Genomic DNA, 19,907 nt, shown 5'->3' with positions numbered 1-19,907 from the left:
CCAAGTGCTGAATGCAGCTCCCAGGATGTTGAGTGTGGCAGTTTGATAGAACCATGTAATGAGAGGACAGTAGAAGAAGAATAGATGAGCCTTCTTGTGTTTTGGCTCATCTTCCTCTTTTTCTTTTTTCTTTTTTTTTCACTCACCCTCCTCCTCTCCTTTTTCTTTTTTCTTTCCCATAATGCCTTATGTTTTATGCCATGTACTTCAATATTTTTTGTAGTTTTTTAGCTTTTTTCATTATTACTACTATTAAGGAATTTTCTTTTGTAATTTTGGTTGTCTATATTTAGATGTATTTGTTTAAAGCAAAATAAAAGTATTTTAAAAAATTTAAAAATGAAGAAGAAGAAGAATTTGGACTTGATATCCCGCCTTTCGCTCCCCTGAAGGAGTCTCAAAGCGGCTAACATTCTCCTTTCCCTTCCTCCCCCACAACAAACACTCTGTGAGGTAAGTGAGGCTGAGAGACTTCAAATAAGTGTGACTAGCCCAAGGTCACCCAGCAGCTGCATGTGGAGGAGCGGGGATGCGAACACGGTCCACCAGATTACAAGTCCACCACTCTTAACCACTACACCACACTGGCTTTCATTGAGCAACCAGGCCCAATTTAGGGTGTTAGTATGGGGTTTAGGGTCCTAGCCACTCAGTGGCTTTGCACTCAGGGACCCAAGTACTTAAAAGATTCCTAACCTCACTATCACCTTATGATCACCAGGGGAGGCCCCATTGGTGGTGGTGGTGCTGATCAGCTGGCATTGACCCATGGCTTTAAAAATATATTTGTATTGTTTTTATTGTTCTGCTGCTGTGGCCTTGGGCTCTTTTGGGAAGGCGGGGAGGATAATTCCCCTAATAATTACTGAAATGTGTTGGAAGTTTCATATTTAAAGATAAGCGTGGGCTGGCTTATGATTCAATTTGATAACATTGTTGATATCATGGGCCACCCTGTGCTGTCATTTTGTGCCAACTTCACCTGAAAGCAGCATGGACCTTCTGACTCCAGGAATACTTCCCCAGAAGGAGGACCTAGTGCTTTTTATGGGACTTTCTATGTCTTGTTTTCTCACTTTCTCTCTCACTTTCTGAAAGTAAGAGAGAGGAAGAGAACTGCTTCTTCGATATATTTACCATATACAATATGGCACAATCAAAAATGCTAATATTGAAGTGGGACTTAAATTGCATTTTCACCTTCCTTTATTCCTCTGAGTTCCTTCTCCATGTCTGATTAACTCGTGTCCTGCTGTTTACACTTCAAGAACGGGGCCTCCAAATCTGCTGTGTATCGTCACTCTTGAGTGGTTGGCAGGTAACTCGCTGCCATTCCTTTCATTTAACACAATCTCAAGGAATACGTGGGAATATTTACCTTGCAGCCAAATACACTGATCATAATAAATGAAAGTAATCATGGACACCTCAAATGAGTCATTAGAGTGTTTCCTGCCTTTGAAAAGCTGCTTTAATAATGTTGATTGCCTTGCAAGGTAAAAGGCACGGTATAAATTAGCTCATTGATGACAGCATGGAAGTCTCCACATGGTGGTCCTTGACAGCATCTCTGTTCTTGAGGCAGGAATAAAAGATAGTGGCTTTCAGAGCCAGGCGTTTAGCACTAGTCTGTTTTCAGGTGTGTGGGGGTAATTATCTACATAATATAACTATTTCGATAGCTAAACCAGTTACCCCCCATTGGTGTTTGGTTTCCGCGGTGCAAGACACGACACTCTTTATAGCACAGTCCCCAGTGCAGACAAAAAGCTTTCCTGGGGTTGAGATCCTGCCACTCACGTAATTATTTCGAGACAGACAGCTCCATTACTTCAGTGCCTGCACTTCAGAAGAGGAATGGAAACATTAGGAAAAGTTTTTTTCTTTGATGTAGAATATGCTGCCACTTTTTTGTTATTAAAATAGGAGCTAACGTTAAATAAATAAAATCTTGCCTGGAGGCTTCTGAAAACTAATGTTGTGTTTTGACAGTGTTGGCCCCCCCCCCCATTCCTGAAAGCATTGTGCGAGTTAACTTAGGACTTCACGATTTTTGCTTCTTGCTACATATACTAAACTCTCTTCTTTTCATCTTCCCCCTCCCCTTTGCATCCTCTCCCAAGCTCATGCACAAACTCTTGGAACTTTTATTTATCAACTCCATTATTAAATGCTTTCTCTCCCCTCCCTCCTGCCTCATATATGTGCAGACTTTTCTTCTCCTAACCAGGGGTACAAGCACTCACACCAAGAGAAGGAAGCAAGGGCTGCTCTCCTTTCTTAGATAAAGGACTCTTGAAAAGATACTGAAAAATAAGCAAAGGTTGCAATCGTATACACCAGGAGCAGATTATACACCTGTGGCCAATGTTAGAAACTCAGATATATAAGCTACTTGCCAAAATGGAATGCCTAGTTGCCATTTTGGGGCCAGACGTCTCAAAAGTCATATTTTTCAATACGACTCTTTGGTTCCTCAAATCCATCCTGATTGTGCAGATAAAATATAGCGGATAGGATTCTACAGGATGTGTCGCTAGTGTGTGAAAACAGTCAAGATCCAAGGATCCCCAGGCACTCACCTCCAGGTGATGGGAGACGTCAAGCGCCATCCTGGCACCCAGGCATCTTCACTTGGTCACAAGTGGTCGATAGCCAGGTGAAAAATGTGCCTGGTGGATTTCAAATGTAGCCCTCCAAATGGACTTCAACTCCCATTAGCCCTAGCCAGCATGACCAATGGAAAGGGAGAATAAAATTGTCATCCCGAAACATCTGAAGGGCCAGTGTTTCACTGCTCCTGCTATACACACTTGGAAGTAAATCCTGTTGCAGGCATAGAATTGTGCTGTACAGTGGTACCTCGGGTTAAGTACTTAATTCGTTCTGGAGGTCCGTTCTTAACCTGAAACTGTTCTTAAACTGAAGCACCACTTTAGCTAATGGGGCCTCCTGCTGCCGCTGCTGCACCGGATAACGATTTCTGTTCTCATCCTGAAGCAAAGTTCTTAACCCGAGGTACTATTTCTGGGTTAGCGGAGTCTGTAACCTGAAGAGTATGTAACCTGAAGCATATGTAACCCGAGGTACCACTGTACGTGAAACAACCTAGAATTACCTTTGGGGGGGGGGAAGGAACCTACACAAAGAATTTCATTTGTATGTATAATGGATAAGCTGGAACTTTCAGGGTGGGGGCCTTTAAAATTAGCTCTCAATATGCATTGGGTTGAGATTGGAATTCCCTTTTACAATGGGGTATCTTGGCAAATGGCAGCCAGGATCCACAATAAGGCAGAAATTGAATTACCAAATGTATTCAAGCTAGGGTTGCCATATGCCCCATTAAGCAGTGTCTGGCCAGACATCACTGAAATGTCCAGGAAAATCGGTAGTGTAGATTTTGGTGATTTTCATTAAAAAATAGCTCAAAAACTCATTTTTGTTGGTGAAATCAACAACTTTGGACAAAGAAGAAGAAGAAAGCTCAACAATCAAAATTCAAGCTTCTGAATCAACCCTAAGAGTAGGCAATCTTGTAGTCTAAAAACTGATGGGGGGTCAGTTTGAGATAGGCTTGCCACGCGGCAAGAAAATTCCTGACAGGTTTTTGGGTATAAAAATGGCAATGTGATGGAAAAAGAGTGAAAACAGCTCAAAAAGCTTAAAATCTTTTTTTTTTTTAAGCTGAACGATTTTGGGGTCTTCCTAAAAAAAAGCTCAATAACTTTGTGGGTGTCAGGAATGGAATGTTACTTTTTGAAATATAGCAACCCTAGTTTGAGAGAGCAAGGCTGGCACAGGCCTAGGGGCAAGAGACAGGAGAAGGAAGCAAGGGAAATATAGCTGAATAAAGCCATACACAAATGAGGCAAAGTAGCTTATTCCCTGTGGTGTTCTGGTAAAACATGGATGGAGGTGGCGAAATACCGTATTTTTCGCACCATAGGGCGCACCGGACCATAGGGTGCACCCATTTTTGGGGGGGGAAATAAAGGGGAAAAAATTATTTTCCCCCCCCCCCAGGCGCGGGGCTGGGGCGGGGGAAGCTCGAGCTTCCCCCGACCCCAGCCCGCAAACAGGCAGCTCTCTGCAAGCCGTGGGAGCACTCCCGCTGCTTGTGGAGAGGTCCGCGAAGCCTGGGCGCGCTGAGCTCAGCGCGCGCAGGCTTCGGCATGCTGGCAACTCTCCGCAAGGAGCCGGAGCGCTCCGGCTCCTTGCGGAGAGGTCCGCGAAGCCTGGGCGCGCTGAGCTCAGCGCGCGCAGGCTTCGGCATGCTGGCAACTCTCCGCAAGGAGCCGGAGCGCTCTGGCTCCTTGCGGAGAGGTCCGCGAAGCCTGGGCGCGCTGAGCTCAGCGCGCGCAGGCTTCGGCATGCTGGCAACTCTCCGCAAGGAGCCGGAGCGCTCCGGCTCCTTGCGGAGAGGTCCGCGAAGCCTGGGCGCGCTGAGCTCAGCGCGCGCAGGCTTCGGCATGCTGGCAACTCTCCGCAAGGAGCCGGAGTGCTCCCGCTCCTTGCGAAGAGGTCCGCGAAGCCTGGAGAGCGTGAGGGGTCGGTGCGCACCGACCCCTCTCACTCTCCAGGCTTCAGCGAAAGCCTGCATTCGCACCATAGGATGCACACACATTTCCCCTTCATTTTTGGAGGGGAAAAAGTGCGTCCTATGGTGCGAAAAATACGGTAAGCTCCCACTTAGTGGGCCATTCAACTACATTTCATTTTGACTGTTTCAAGTATGTAACAATATGTGCTAATACACATACACAGGACCTCCATATGTATATATGAAAAAAATACATGCGTTCAGAATTTGAAGAACCATAAAGTTTAATGCACTGTGAACAGTGCTAAGGCACATTGGCTCCAATTCAGCTCCGATCTTCTGTAAGAGCCGGGTGGGGAAATGCATATCCTGTTTTTCATCTAAATTCAGACTGTTCAGTAAGGGCTGCAACTGCATTGTGGTTCAGATGTGAAACAGTGACTGTTGAAACCTGCTTCCAATACAGCTCTCCCATTGCCTTACCACACTTCTTGCAAGTTTGCTGGTTGTTAGCATGTACCCACATGAGCCTTGGGGATTTAGAGGACAGTTGTTACAACTTCCTTTTCCTTTTGGCCAAGGGTGGTGGTAAGGATACATTCCAAATCATCACCAAAATCTGGAGTCACAATGGCACCATTCATCTTCGAAAAATCTGATTGCATCCCTTTTTAACTGGAAACAATGAATCTGCAACGTAAGCCCGGGGTGTACTCTGAACACTTATGCTGCAGCAATTCTGTTGAAATTTGGGTCTGGCTGATGGGAGATGGTATGGGAATCCTGTGTACAATCCACTGGAGATGGAGATGGAGAAAGGACCGGGCATTACTATAAATAAATAAATAAATAAATAAATAAATAAATAAATAAATACCCCATGAGTCCAACTTACCCATAATAAACACAAGGGATGGGATTCAGCTAAGTATTACTCAGAGTAGACTCACTGAAATTAATGAACATGGCTAAGTTATATTGATATCCTATGTTTCCTAGAAGAAGCTCTAGGTGATGTACACCTGTGAGGCAAGTTAGGCTAGAAGTCACTGCTGGCGCAAGGTCACCCAGTGAGCTTCATGGCTGAGTGGGGATCTCAACCCTGGTCTCCCAGGCCCTGCTCCAACACTCTAACCCAGGGGTCCTCAAACGTTTTAAACCAGGGGCCGGTTCACTGTCCCTCAGACACTGTTGGGGGCTGGACTATATTTTGAAAAAAATATGAACCTATGCAAGCCGGCGCGGCATTTCAGTGGCAGAGCCGCCGCCGCTTGAGGTGCTTGTTCCCATTCAATGCCTCAGCAGTCCCCACGTGCTGAGGTAAACCTGGCGCAGCATTTCAGCCGGATTTATGAGCCTGGTGGGCCAGATGTGGCCTGCGGATCATAGTTTGAGGACCCCTGTTCTAACCATTACGCTACACTGGGCCTCAAACTCTGAAATAGTTGGCCTTTATCTAGGTGTCAGACTTAGGAGCAAATAGGAGTTCTGCCCATGGAGAAGGAGTGCTACACAACTTGACATATCTGACTAGGCAGTACTTCATAATGGGAATTTGACTGAGCTGCCACACTTGATAGCAGAAAGGAATAAACCCCCCACCCCCCACCCCATGGCTTCTTATTTCTCTTTCAGGAGAAAAATCACAAGCCCCGCTCTGAAGACACATCAAGGATGGAAAAGATCCGTCATAGAAATTGATCCTCACGATGTATTCTTTTTACTCAAATAGAGCTACTGAAATTTCCATAGGTTCCTGTGCTTCGTATGCCTCATAATCTTGGCTTTACAGTATTTCCAAATCCTGGGTGTTCTGGTCGCTTTCTAAAGCATTCACTGGGCAATGCTGCCTCCAAGTGTTCAAGGTGAAGAAGGCCACATTTAACAGTTGCTCAGAAAACTTTGCCGCATGTCAGCATTCTCTGCCGATTTGGAATGATTAAAATGCTTGTTTCTGGCACCCATGTTATTAAAAGTGCACTTTGTTTTTGCCCTAACAATGTGCCGTTCGTGTGACCTAGAATAAACGCATTTATGGACAGAAAATTTGGATTTCGTGAGGGAATGCAATTCATATTCCATGTAAAAATATCAGCTGTGAGTTACTTAATATACTCGGAGAAACAAGAGTTAAAAACAACATTTACTGCCACAGGCACAACAAAATGAGGAAGACCACCATCTACAACCCAATTATTTTAAAGAATTTCCTTCAATTTTAAGCCACTAGCTCTAGAACAACTGGATTATGGATTGCATTCTGAAAAAGAAACTAAGTCAGGGCTGGCTAACCTATGAACTTTCAGCTGTTGTTGAACTACAGCTTCCACCATCCCTAACAACTAACCATTATGCCTGAGGCTGATAGAAGTTGGAGACAAGCAAGATCTGAAGGGCCACCAGTTCCCCATTCCTCATCTAGGTCATTCTCTCATTGTTTTCAGTTGTTTCCTTCATCCTGTAGCTTCTTTCTATGTAGTTACAACAGCTGTGCTAGCTTATTCAACATGAGGTCAAATAGTTAGATATACTGCCTGTGGTGCTCACTGCATCACTTGGAAGTCTGTCAGTTTTCTGGCTTTTTGTTTCTGTTTTGTTTTTCTTTTTTAAAAAGGTAGCAGATGCAGGGGCCTGTGACAGCAATACATCGACACCATGTGCCTTTTCTTACCTGACGTAATCTCAAGAAAATGTATGATTTTGCACTGGGAACAATGGAAGGGTAGATAGGGGTTAAACATTATCTTTTCATACCCAGTGAAAATGCTCCTTCCTGGCACTTACTTACTTACTTATTTTATTTGCTTGTTAAATGTGCAGCCCATCTTTCTGCCAAATGGTGCCATAAATAAATAAATAACCAGCCAGCCAACCAACCAATGAGCTATCACATGATATGTGATTTGGCTCTACCTTGCATGCTCTCTTTCAAATAAAGCAAAATAAGAGTTTGGTTTTGCTTTTCCAAACCCAACAACAGTTTCTTCCTTGGTAAGTATTAGAACTGAAACACCCTGCTGAAGTTCTAATCGCTTTTCTTTGCATCTTTGATTTAGTTAGTTTTAGCAAGACTCAGAACAGCAGGAAAGGCTTATACATAAAATATAAAGAAATAAGTGCATGCTATTCTGAATTTTTTAAAAAGGAATTCCTAGTAGATTGCTTGGGCGTGGAATGGGAAGTTACCACAATGCTTTATATGGATAAGAACACATAATTTTTTGACAGCAATGTTTTGCAAGTTCTCTAAACACTGCTCTGATCTTACTGTTGATGGCGAGAGCACACACACCAAACTGCATTTATGAGAAGTGATGAAGGTGGAAGGAAACTTGGGGCTTAACTTCCATTGTGTGTGATTCTGGTAATTAAATTTAAGGAGAGAACAGATGAGAAAGACACAGACCAACTATTTGAAATCTTATCTGAAAGTAATTAAACTGGATGTGCAAAAAGGGTAGAAATTTTAGAGTTGAAGTGGACTGCTCCGGAGGGCTGTTTCTAACTGAGAAATACTTCTACTTGCAATGTTTCTAATGGTCTGAATCGTCATTCAGGCACTGTGTCTAGTAAGAGAACATTTCTGTCGGCCAGAACAGTCTGCTACTGATCTTAAGGTGATCAAGGAATTTCAATAGGAGGTTCAGAAGTGGAACTGCTGGAACCAAGAGTTTCATTCTTTTCATTTTGGCCTGAATAGAGACAATCGGACTCAATGGGACTCACAGGTGGGCATAAAATTTGAAGTTCCCCTGGATTGCATTTGTGTTTGAAATGATGAAAAACGACCACAGGGCCACCTCTTTCGGATGTGAAAATGGCCAAGGGGTATTCAGTGACTTATTCAATAGCCAAGAATGGTAAGAATCATCTGGAGGAAAAGTGTGTGTGTGTGTGTGTGTGTGTGTGTGTGTGTGTAAACTCTTATGGAAAAGTAGAGAGAGGTGAGTAACAAACTTGTGAACAAGGAAAACTCATTTTTGCACTTTCTGTTCAGAAACCACTTGAGAAATGCTGTTTGTGATCCAGGTTACTGAGGGGTAGCTTGTAAACAAGAGCTTCCCTGTCAGCTCACTCAAGGACAGAAAAGGGAAACCAGGCAGAGAAACAACCTGCCTTCTGGAACAATGAGAGGCATGGTTTGGCAGCCCCAGGGGCTCTGATAAGATGTGCTTCCTTCTAAATATTTTAATGAGCTAAGCAGCGGGCATTCCCCGTTGAGCACTCTCTTCATGGCTGTTGCTAAGCAAAACCAGTGTAAACATTGTTTGTTTTTTAAAAAACAAATTCTTCTAAATCTTAAAGGTACTCAGGTAGCTTTTCAGAAACCACCCCAAGCAGGTGTGCAGCTGAGGTGAAGCCATTCTTCAGCAAACACAAGGCCACCTCTTCACCCTGCGTCCTTTCTCATCTTCCATCCATGAGGATTTTAAAAACCAACATGGAGACATCATTATCCAGTCTGCTCCCTTCAGGGCAATCCTACATTTTTCAAACAAGTCCACCCTGTTTAGGGCCTGATCCACACACATTCAGCAAAACCCTGTGGTAAAATACTTCTGAGAGACCATCATTTCCGACGGCAGGCAGAAGGTCCAGGTCTGAATGTTTCCTCATAGGAATGGAACTCCGTGCACACTGTAAAGGAGCACAGCAGGAAGAGGGCTAAACTGGAATCTTATACCCATAATCTTTGTTTTCTACATGCAAGGAAGGTGTTGTTAGTTACTTACTTACCACATTACTATCCTGCCTTTTCTCCATTTGTAGAAATGTTTTTATTGTTTCTAAATTTCGTGGAAATTTTATTGTGTTTTATTTCATACTGGGTGGAATGCTATGCCTTGCTCTTCCAATTATTCCGTCTGAGCATTGCAGCTTGCCAGATGGAACAATGCTCCCCCCTCTCCAACCCCCATGTTCTGGAGCTTCTGCAAATGCCCTCCGCAAGCCCATTTTGCACAGTGCGAGGGGCACATGTTGGAGGAGAGAGGGGTAAGGCCTCATTGTGCAAGGAGACGTCCTCATTCAGGGCTTCCACTGATGGGGCTGGTTAAATGAGTCCCAGCACTTGTTTTTCAGGCTGGGAAGCAGTTTAAACCTTTGTAAAATAAATAAAACATTGACAGCAAATATTGGTCTCTCCTCCTCTTGTCTCTCTCTCCCCGCCCCCATTTTATCCTCATAAAACAACCCTGCAAGGTATGTTGGGCTGAGAGAGCGACTGGCCCAAGGGCACCCAATAACTGTCATGGCCACCTGGAGCTTTGAACTTGGGATTTCCTGGCCCTAACCTAACACCCTCACCCTACACAACTCTGGCATTTCACAACGCAGTGCCTCACAGCAATCCAAACTGGGTTCAACCCTTTCATCACAGACATAAATGTGGGGAGGATGAGCTGAAAGAATACTTCGGATGTGTGACGATGTGGGTTTCAGGACACATGGTTAATAGGTTATGAAGTTCTTCCCCCACCCGCCACCACAGTCCAGTCCCCATTTTTTCTTCAGCCACTTTCTCTCTGCTGGATTCCCACAGTATTTGGAGTGCAGTTAATCGCTTGCACAGGAAAGGGGCTTTCATAAATCACAGAGGCAAGCAGTCAAGGATTTTTCATGCATTCCTTTCCTATGTAAATGATCTGTAACTTTCTTGTGAATCAGGCCCATCGATTCTCACTCGCACACACGCTGCCCTTCCCCTCCTCCCCACCAACCTCCCTGCACGACTCCCCCCCCCTCCCCCCCACTCCACTTGCCGGATTCTCAGAATTGCAATCTAAATGGCCCTGAAACATTTGAAGACGATTAAAGTTTAGCTTTGCATATCAGTGACCTACCAGCAATTCCCACTAAAGCTCTGATGTATATACTGCATTTGATCTACAGCTAGATGATTCAGAAAGAAGTGATTCCAGAAGTGCTTTCTTCCCCCACAGAGTACCGGAAAAATGCCCTCTGGAGACACAGCATAATAGCAGCTATTTCCTATGAGCATCCTACAGGCCAGGGACACTCCAGTAAGTTGCCAGCCATTGCCTTTTGGCTTCCTTCCTGTTTTGCACAACACATAAATCACCAGGACTGATTTCTTCTGTCTTATTAGCAAGATTTAAGAAGCTTAATAAAATACATTTGGCAGGTTATACCATTGCTCCTCTTATATCCAGCTACTATACATTTTTTGTTGTTCTTTAAGAAAAAACATAACCCCTATTTCCTCTGGCAGAAAGCAAAGGTTTATAACAGGATCTTTTTTTCTTTTTCTTTTTGCAAGTAATAATAATGTTATTTCCTTTGCTTACAAAAAAAAAAAAGGAAGCAATACTGAAGGCAACGGAAACCAGCTTAAAATCTGTGGTGTCTCTATGGGAGCCAAATCAGGGCAAGGGGAGGGAAGCTGTGTGTTTCATGGAGGTTCTCCATGCTTGGACATGGTCAAACCTATCAGTGAAATACTTGTGGTTGAAATAGCATGTGCATGTTGAATCCTTCATAGGAACATGCGAAGGACTTGCTGCATCAAGCTAGCACACTCTCCAATGTTTCTCTGATGAAAATAGGGACATCCTATTATCATTATCATTATTATCATTATTATCATTAGAATTATATTTAGACCCCACCCTTCTGACAGGGTTGCCCCAGCCACTCTGGGCAGTTTCCAACATATATGAAAACATAATAAAACATTTAAAAAACAAAACAAAACAAACTTCCCTATACACTGGTACCTCAGTTGTCGAACGGAATCCATTCCAGAAGACCATTCGACTTCCGAAACATTCAACAACTGAGGCGCAATGGGCAGTTGGCTAATTCTATTGAGAAAAATGGAGAAACATGCCTCGGAAGCTGTTTCGACTTCCGAAGTGCGTTTGAAAACGTAAGCATTCATTTCTGTGTTTTTGATGTTCAGGTTCCTAATTGTTCAGCTTCCAAGACGCTAGAAAACCGAGGTTCCACTGTAAAGGGCTGCCTTCAGATGGCTCGGGGGGTGGATAACTTAATAATAATAATAATAATAATAATAATAATAATAATAATAATAATTTATACCCTGCCCATCTGGCTGGGTTTCCCCAGCTACTCTCCAACATTTCTGTGGTGAAAATAGGGACGTCCTGAGGAAAACTGGGACATTCTGGGATCAAATCAGAAACCGGGACATCTTCTATAAATCCAGGACTATCCCTGGAAAATAGGGACACTTGGAGGGTCTGAGCTAATGAGTCATCAAATTCAGCATGCTGTTATCACAGAAGTCAACCAGGTGCCTATGGAAAGCCCCAAAGCAGACCCAGAGCTCAGCAGCACTCTTCTGCCCTGCAGGTTCCCACAACTGGTATTCAAAAATATACTGCCTCTGACCAGACAGAGACTTTGGTCTTTCAGATTTCAGTGGTGCCCTGTGGAAAGCCAACATTCAGTGCCTCCTCACCTCTTGCCTTCCATTCTGCTGAATTCACTATGCCATTGTTCTGACGTCCTGCCGCACTCCCTAGGTTAGGTGTGGCAGAACTGGCTGTGCTGCCTTAAAACCACCTCTGCTCGGGCAGAAAAGGCAGAACATAACCTTCAGGGTTAGTCTTTTCCTCCACAAATTGGCCTGTTCCTCTTTTAAAGCCATCCACGTTGGTGGCCATCAGAGCACCTTGTGGGAGCAAATTCCACAATGCACTCTATAAAGAATTACTTTCCTTTGTCTTTCCTGAATCTGCCAACATTCAGCTTCATTGGAGACTAATATTATGAGAACGGGAGAAAAACTTTTCCCTATCCACTTTCTTCATGCCATGCATGGTCTACTATGTCACCTTTTCTCTAAATTGAAAAGCACCCAGGGTGGTATTAAACTGAAGTTTAACTCAGATGAGACAAGGAGCGAATGGGATATCACCCTTTCTTTGATTTGGAACACCTTTTTTTTCAATATTTGGGTGAAATCTTATTTCTTTTTCCACTGTGGAGAAAATTTATTATTGTTATTATTTAATTGCTTTAAAAACATTTCTAGGCAGGTTTTCATTTTAAAAAACCCCAAAGCAGTTTGCTACTGTGGATGAATACAATCATGGGGAAAATAAATAAATACTATAAAGCAATAATGGTAAGACATATCAGCACAATAAAGCATCAACAAGACAGAAGGCAGTTTAAAATGGTCAGGGGACCACCTGGGTCAAAAGGTATCTTTTTAATGAACGACAAACATACAGCAGTGCCACAGCGGTACCCACCTCTGTTTTGCCACAAGGTGGAATACTGCAAGTCATGGATCCTCTGAAGATCGTAGTGATCTGACAGGTCTACATTTTTCACCTATTTTAGTCTCCAAGAGAGATTCATGTGACCAAATATGGGTGCTCAACTGGATGAAACTGGTTTATACTATTTAAAATTTACTTTGGGACTGTCCGATGAAAGAACCGCAAGGCCCAGTCCTGTTTTGGCTGGAATTGTTCATCTTTCCTAACCAGTCATTTATAATGATAAATGATGAATGGCGAACAAATCGCATTATATTCATTCCAAAGATAAAACCTCAGTGCAAATTGATTCTGCATTACTCAGCATTGTGTCCATTTGAAAACAGATGTAGGTGGTCCCAGCAATGGGAGGGTGAATCCAGACCTGCCCAGTTAGCTTGTGGGTATGTTGTTGTTGTTGTTGTTGTTGGCATCCATTTGTCTTGATAGACAATGGAGTGTGCCTCTGGGGATGCAGTCAAACTGCTGCACTAGCAGCACCAAAATGATTTCCTTGGGGTGCAAGCCTGAGCCATGTGTATGGAAGTCCTGGGCTTCCCAGTAGACAAGACCACCTCCCCCCTCTCTGCCTCACAGATGTGGTCCATAGGAAAGCAGAGCAAGATGTTTGACACCAGCTTGGCTGCAGGAGTTGCCAGAAGGAGGCATACAAGAGAGTTCTTAGGGACTCCACTCTGGATTTGTGTAGGGCTTACTCCTTAACCTTTTAGAGCCAGCATGGTGTAGTGGTTAAGAGCAGTAGACTCCTAATCTGGTGAACTGGGTTCGCGTCCCTGCTCCTCCACATGCAACTGCTGGGTAACCTTGGGCTAGTCACACTTCTCTCTGAAGTCTCTCAGCCCCACTCACCTCACAGAGTGTTTGTTGTCGGGGAGGAAGGGAAAGGAGATTGTTAGCCGCTTTGAGACTCCTTAGGGTAGTGATAAAGCGGGATATCAAATCCAAACTACTACTCTTCTTCTTCTTCTTCTTCTTCTTCTTCTTCTTCTTCTTCTTCTCCTCCTCCTCCTCCTCCTCCTGCTCCCGAAGATGTCCCGCAAGGCAGTGGAGGTTTAGGATGAGGGTTTTCCTCATCCTACCTTCCCAGGATGATGAGCCCATCTACCTGTCACCTCCCTCTACAACACATGCAGAAACAGTCTTCTTTACCATCGGACCCACTATTGGTCTAGTTTGCTCAATCCACTGGAGCCTGTCTTCACAAATGTCTAAGATTTGCGCTCTGGCCCCATGGCTGCCAGTAGCAGCAGAAGCTTTGGAACAAAATCAAGATGCTGTGTCATCTAGACTGCCAGAATAACAGCACAGAACTAGATAAGTTCTGGCTGTAGTATTTATGGGGCTCAAGGGTTCGAACAACAACTGCCCTCCAACCACCACTTGGGAAAATAATTCCCAGTTCCAGAACTTCCAGAATTATCCCAGGGATCAAAGGCACAGTGGCCAGCCTGAGGTCTTCTATCCTTGTTCCCTACTCAAGATGAAGATGCTTTTCTTCTCATGTGCTTTAAGTTAGAAACTTGTTGACATGCCAGAAAGGGGTGTGGTAGCAGAACCAGTGGTAAAACTCCTCAACTGGGGCCTAGCAAGTGCTGTAGCATGTCTGTATCCTTCTCTGCTCTTTACTGGACAACTTCCCATATTATAGGACTGCCAACCATTTTAGGCCAGCAGGCACGTTTTGGTATTTTGAGAGAATGTTCTGCCTGCCAGTCATAAAAAGGATGCCATTGGACGGGTGGCATAATACAAAATGGCTGCAGCATATAAAGGAGCAAAAAAGAGACAAGACCACAAAATATAAAGGAGCAAAAAAGAGACAAGACCACAAAATCAAACAAAAAGGCAGACAGGAATACCCTCCACCCACCCATCAAGGGGGGGGGCACCTAAATCAGCCACTGCCATACTCACTCACAGAGAGAAACTCCTAAGTGAGAACGATTTAAGTGATAGTTTTTCTGCTTTTTGTTGATTAGTGTTCCTAACATAGATCCAATGTGCTTGATTTGCATTTTGTGATTTTCCCTCCCCCTTGTTTTATATCGTTTAGATCATTTCTTGTACTTTCATAATATTTATAGTTTGTTTTGTATTAGGAAGTGAATGTTGTCATGAGCCGTTTCGAGCTCAGCTGGGTTGCTGGGAAAGTGACACACCAAATCAAACCTTTCCCCCATAGGCCTGTTTATGAGTAGGTGGTGTTCAATACAGGAGAGGCCAAGCCAGCGCGAAAGGGAACTGGGCAAGAAAAGCAAACAGTCTCTTGTGCACTGTGGATTTATGAGGGGACAGTGACCTTTTGTGGACACCCTAGAAAGTCCTGATGGGCACAGTGGCAACTGCAGGTGCTGCCATAGGCAACCCCTGCAAGTATCTTGATCCTTGACACCCTCAGCCTCTCAGGTAAGGCAGAACTTTAAGCCACGAGACAGGGGTAGAAGGACTGAGGCATGACTATCAGTGCTTATCATACCTTACATAGTCTGTCAAAGTGCCCATCAGAGGAAGGAAGCAAACAGGTGAGGGATGCAGAATAGTTGCTTATCAGTGCTTGTATTTCTTATAATTCTCAGCTTCACCTTGTACTCTTGCGAGTTCCTCCCCCCCACCCCACCCAACCATCCCTCTTTGAGGAGGTATCAACATACAGTTGTCATTGGTCCTTTGGATTTTATTGCTTTGGACATTTTCCAATGCACAAGTTGCCGAAGCTTTCATGTCAGTCATGATTAACCATTCTCTCCCCCCCCCCCCTCTTTTTTTTCTTTTTTGCTTTCTTGCATGCTGGTAGGTGTAGACAAGGCTTTGCCTGTCAGGATACTGCTGGGTATGATAGGTGAAGAGCCGCGGTAGCCTGACAAACAGAATTATCACAAAGTCATTTTCCACTCCTGAAGACTGGATTCCTCCTATCTCCTCATGAGATGGAAGACGCTTTGTGATCTTGGGATCAGTGGCTTGATTAAAATGACAGAGCTGGTGCGAGCAGGTGGCATTCTCGCCTTATATAAAGAACTTCATATGCCCCTCAGTTATGGGACTCAGCAGCAGTGAGTGTATTAACCTGGAGCTGCTCCGTTTCATATGCTAGTATTTAGAAGAGGAAATTCTCCAGTGTAGTTTATCAATCAAGATAAAATGCTTTTGTCTCTTTATAACTCCATAGGGCATCATTGATACTGAAGACTCAGAAGGCTTGTCCACAACAAAGCAAAATGTGGATTCTCACCAGCCTGTCTCCTCATTACTGTATGTATGTATTCCACAGTATGTATTCCCTATCCCGGTGTTGTCCCATACATTTCTCCCTTTTAATGAGGAGCTTTTCAAACCTAGGTCAACACTGAGATGGGATACATTTTATTCCGGTGTGGGCAATCCCGGGAGTTTATCCAGCAAAGTCTTGCAGAACTCCAGTGGCAGCCAGTGATAGCACAGCTCAAAATTATTATTATTATTATTATTATTATTATTATTATTATTATTATTATTATTACTCCGCCGATCTGGCTGGTTTCCCCAGCCAATCTGGGTGGCTCCCAACTGAATATTAAAAATAGAATCAAACATTAAAAACTTTCCTAAACAGGGCTGCCTTCAGATGTCTTCTAAAAGTCAGATAGTTGCTTATTTCCCTGACATCTGATGGGAGGGCGTTCCACAGGGCAGGCGCCACAACCGAGAAGGCCCTCTGCTTGGTTCCCTGTCACCTCACTTCTTGCAGTGAGGGAACCGCCAGAAGGCCCTCGGATGCTCCTTCAGGTATACTGGGCCAAGGCCAGTTAGGGCTTTAAAGGTCAGCACCAACACTTTGAATTGTGCTCGGAAGCATACTGGGAGCCAATGTAGGTATTTCAGGACCGGTGTTATATGGTCTCGGCATCCGCTCCCAGTGGATTCCTTCATTGACACTGAAGACTGAGGGTTCTAACTTGCATCCAACAAAGGCAATGGAACCTTCTGTCTGGAGGGTTAGGAACCTCCCAGAGTAGATTTAGGGCACAGGAGAAAGAGAGGGAAGGAAACTTCCATTGCACAAACACAAGTCATTCTAGGATCACAACAACTTTATATGATCATTGTTGTTCACAGAAGAAAGAGGAGAAGTAGGGAAAAAAGACAAATGGGGTCCTTTTTGGGAGAGCCACTCAACAAAAGTTCTTGCAGGCTACACACACACACACACACACACAGTATTCTTTTTACACCCTGCAGTCTGTCTGCACTGGTTAATATTGTCAAGGGAGTCCTTGCCTGACAGAATATAATTTAGGATCTACTAAATATGATTACTTGGCCTTGAAAATGATAGATATTGAACAGAATTAGAAGATCACTTTACAAAAGAAAGGTTCCTCTTGCAATCTTTCCTACGAGCATAAAATAAAGCTTGGGGAAAATCCCAACGGAATTGTGGCACTTATGGGTTACATTTATGAATACAGGGATTGATCTTCATATTTAAAAAAACCTGAGAGGGGGAACTCACAAAAAAATGAGTAGGATGATATAGCAAATACCTGGACAGCTCTGAGATGCCTGAGACTTGAGTGGCATGTTTGCCATGTTTCACTTGCTTTAATTACAATGGGGATGGAGGAAAGTGCAATTAATTTAAAAGTGAACCTTCACATTCTGCAATGGGAAATTAATCCCTAATGGCATTCTCAAGTTTTCTCTGTTCCCTACTATATTAGATTCTGAGGTTGATTGCACCTCTGTGAGCCATTTGCCTCTTTCCCAGGTGTCCTAATGGTTGCTGCTTCTATCTATTATGGTCCTTGATTAGTACATAAATGATTTCATCTGGGCAGCCCAGGTGGCATTCATGCACCGCTTGCATAGGTTTGCTGCCATGTGCCCTTTGTGGGGAAGGGCCCATGCCAGCTTTGCCTTGGAAAGCATGGCTCTCAGCCTCCGCTTACACTGAATAAACAGCCAAAAATCTTCTTTAATCCATAGGTTGTTCTGGGAAGAAGATTCACTTTCTCATTGGCTGGCTTCAGTGACTACGTGACTAAGAACAGGACGCAGTACTTTGCACATTGAAACCTGTACAGACATTCTGATTGCAAGTGAAATCTAGGCATGAGCAGGCAGCGTGTGGATTAGGCATATTAGGCTCTGTCCACCCCTCCAACCCTGCTCATGAAGGCCAAAAGTCTGATGTGGGGAATTTATTCCAGAGCTTGGAAAGGTCCTTTTTAAAAACATCTGTCCATCGTGTCCAAAAAGGAACTAATTATAGTTCATGTTCGTACAGTCGTACCTCGGCTCCTGAACGCCTTGGGAGCCAAATGTTCCAGCTCCCAAATGATCGAAAACCGGAAGTGAGTGTTCTGGTTTTTGAACGTTCTTTTGGAAGCCGAACGTCCAGCGGGGCTTCCACAGCTTCCGATTGGCTGCAGGAGCTTCCTGCAGCCAATCAGAAGCCTCACTTTGGAAGCTGAACATTTCGGAAGTCAAACGGACTTCTGGAATGGATTCTGTTTGACTTCCGAGGTACGACTGTAGTTTGGTTCATGTTCGGATCATAGTTCAGTTCAAGTTCATCCAAATGGTCTTTGGCCAAAAAGTAAAAATCCAGCATTCAGAATACTACTAGCTGCTGTGCTGAAGTATGAAATACATACCTAAGAAAACTAAGAAAACATTAATATACACATACAATTCAATGTGAATTGCTGGAATTCTTTCAGTCAGCAATCATGATTTTTAAACTTAAAGGCCCAAAGAGTCTGAAGAGAGTGAGCGAGAGAGAGAAAAGTGTACAACACGGACATTGACGATGGATAAGAAATCGGTGAAAATTTTACCACAAACAATTCACATTCAGCCTGCCCAACAATTGTGATAACTACTTTCAGATGTAGTTCAGAGACTTTTGAACTAATTCAGTGACCTTCTAAATGTGGAAGCTCCACACACAGTTGATGACCCTTCACAGTGATTATAGGAGCCTCCTGCTTCGTCTCTTTTGCCCTCCATTATTTGGAGGGTGAGGACAACAGGGCCAACACCTAGTCCGATTTCCCCCACTCTACACTCTTGAATACTTCTGCAACTTTGTGTATGTGGGACCAAGACACCTCAGGGACTGTCTTCTCGCATATGAAATTTTCTACTCACTTAGATCAGGGGTCAACAAAACTTTTGGGTCCCAGAGGCAACATGGATTGGGCATTGCTGGAGCTGGACATACCTATTTTTTTGCTACTGGTGTGGATAGTTTATTTTAACACTATTTGGCTTTTGTTGCTGGATTTTGATGACATTGAAGAAAACTCCCTCTGTGTGTGTGTTTTTAAATGCAAGTGTCCAAGCTATCTTATGAGGAAAAGGCAGTGCGAAAACATTTCAGATAAGTAAGTATTAACACAATCTTTGTCACTCTGTTGTAAAGTTTAAGGGGATCGATTTTACTTGCATTAAAAATGGTCTTTTAGTATCTATATTCTTATTGATGCAGTTTCTATATTTCCCAGCAGTCTCCAGAAACTGTTGTTTGGATGAGATGCGGCACAACTGGATTTTCCTATCCTCCATCCTTGAAGCCCAGGTCAGTTAGGTAAGCTGCATACCCCTGAGCTGATTGTCAGTTTCAGGAAGGTGTTCAGAGGAGAACCGGGCTCCTTACCTGTCTCCCAAAGCCAAGAATTAGCTAGAAGGGGTGAGGGGAGGAATTAGATTCCATACCTGCCATATTGAAGCTGATGCTCAACTGGAAAACATGTTCTGTTTCATAGCGAGTCTTTGAGTATGGGAAAGCCAGCAGGAATCCAGGTTGGTGGTATAATTATGCTCCCCACTGGTTTCCCTGAAAATTTCAGTACCACTCAGCTGAGCATCACTTCAAAGAGGGCTGCAGAAATCCAGATTTTGGTGAGAGCAACACATCCCTCTTTCTCCCCAAGCTACCTACCTGCCTTTGGTCTTAACTAAGCTGGAGGCATTATTTCAGTACAGAAGCAGACTTTTCACAAAGACAGCATCTTGTCACAGGGACCAACACTCCAATGGTCTTTCCTTTGAATGAATCTTGCTTTGGAAAAGCTGATCTGAATATGGAGGAGTGGGGAGAAGTTATA

General features: G+C 43.8%; 1 long non-coding RNA gene across 1 annotated transcript; it reads left to right on the top strand.

The window, feature by feature from the left end:
* Positions 1-7,711: 7,711 nt before the first annotated feature.
* Positions 7,712-19,148, top strand: LOC309365388. Its single transcript, XR_014166092.1, has 5 exons — positions 7,712-7,907; positions 8,244-8,403; positions 10,486-10,566; positions 15,986-16,068; positions 17,782-19,148. It is a non-coding gene; the product is annotated as an uncharacterized lncRNA (long non-coding RNA).
* The last annotated feature ends 759 nt before the right edge of the window (positions 19,149-19,907 follow it).

This window comes from Podarcis melisellensis (assembly GCF_964234715.1).
Source record: "Podarcis melisellensis genome assembly, chromosome: 1".
NCBI lineage: Eukaryota > Metazoa > Chordata > Lepidosauria > Squamata > Lacertidae > Podarcis > Podarcis melisellensis.
This window is presented reverse-complemented; position numbering and strand designations above follow the sequence as displayed.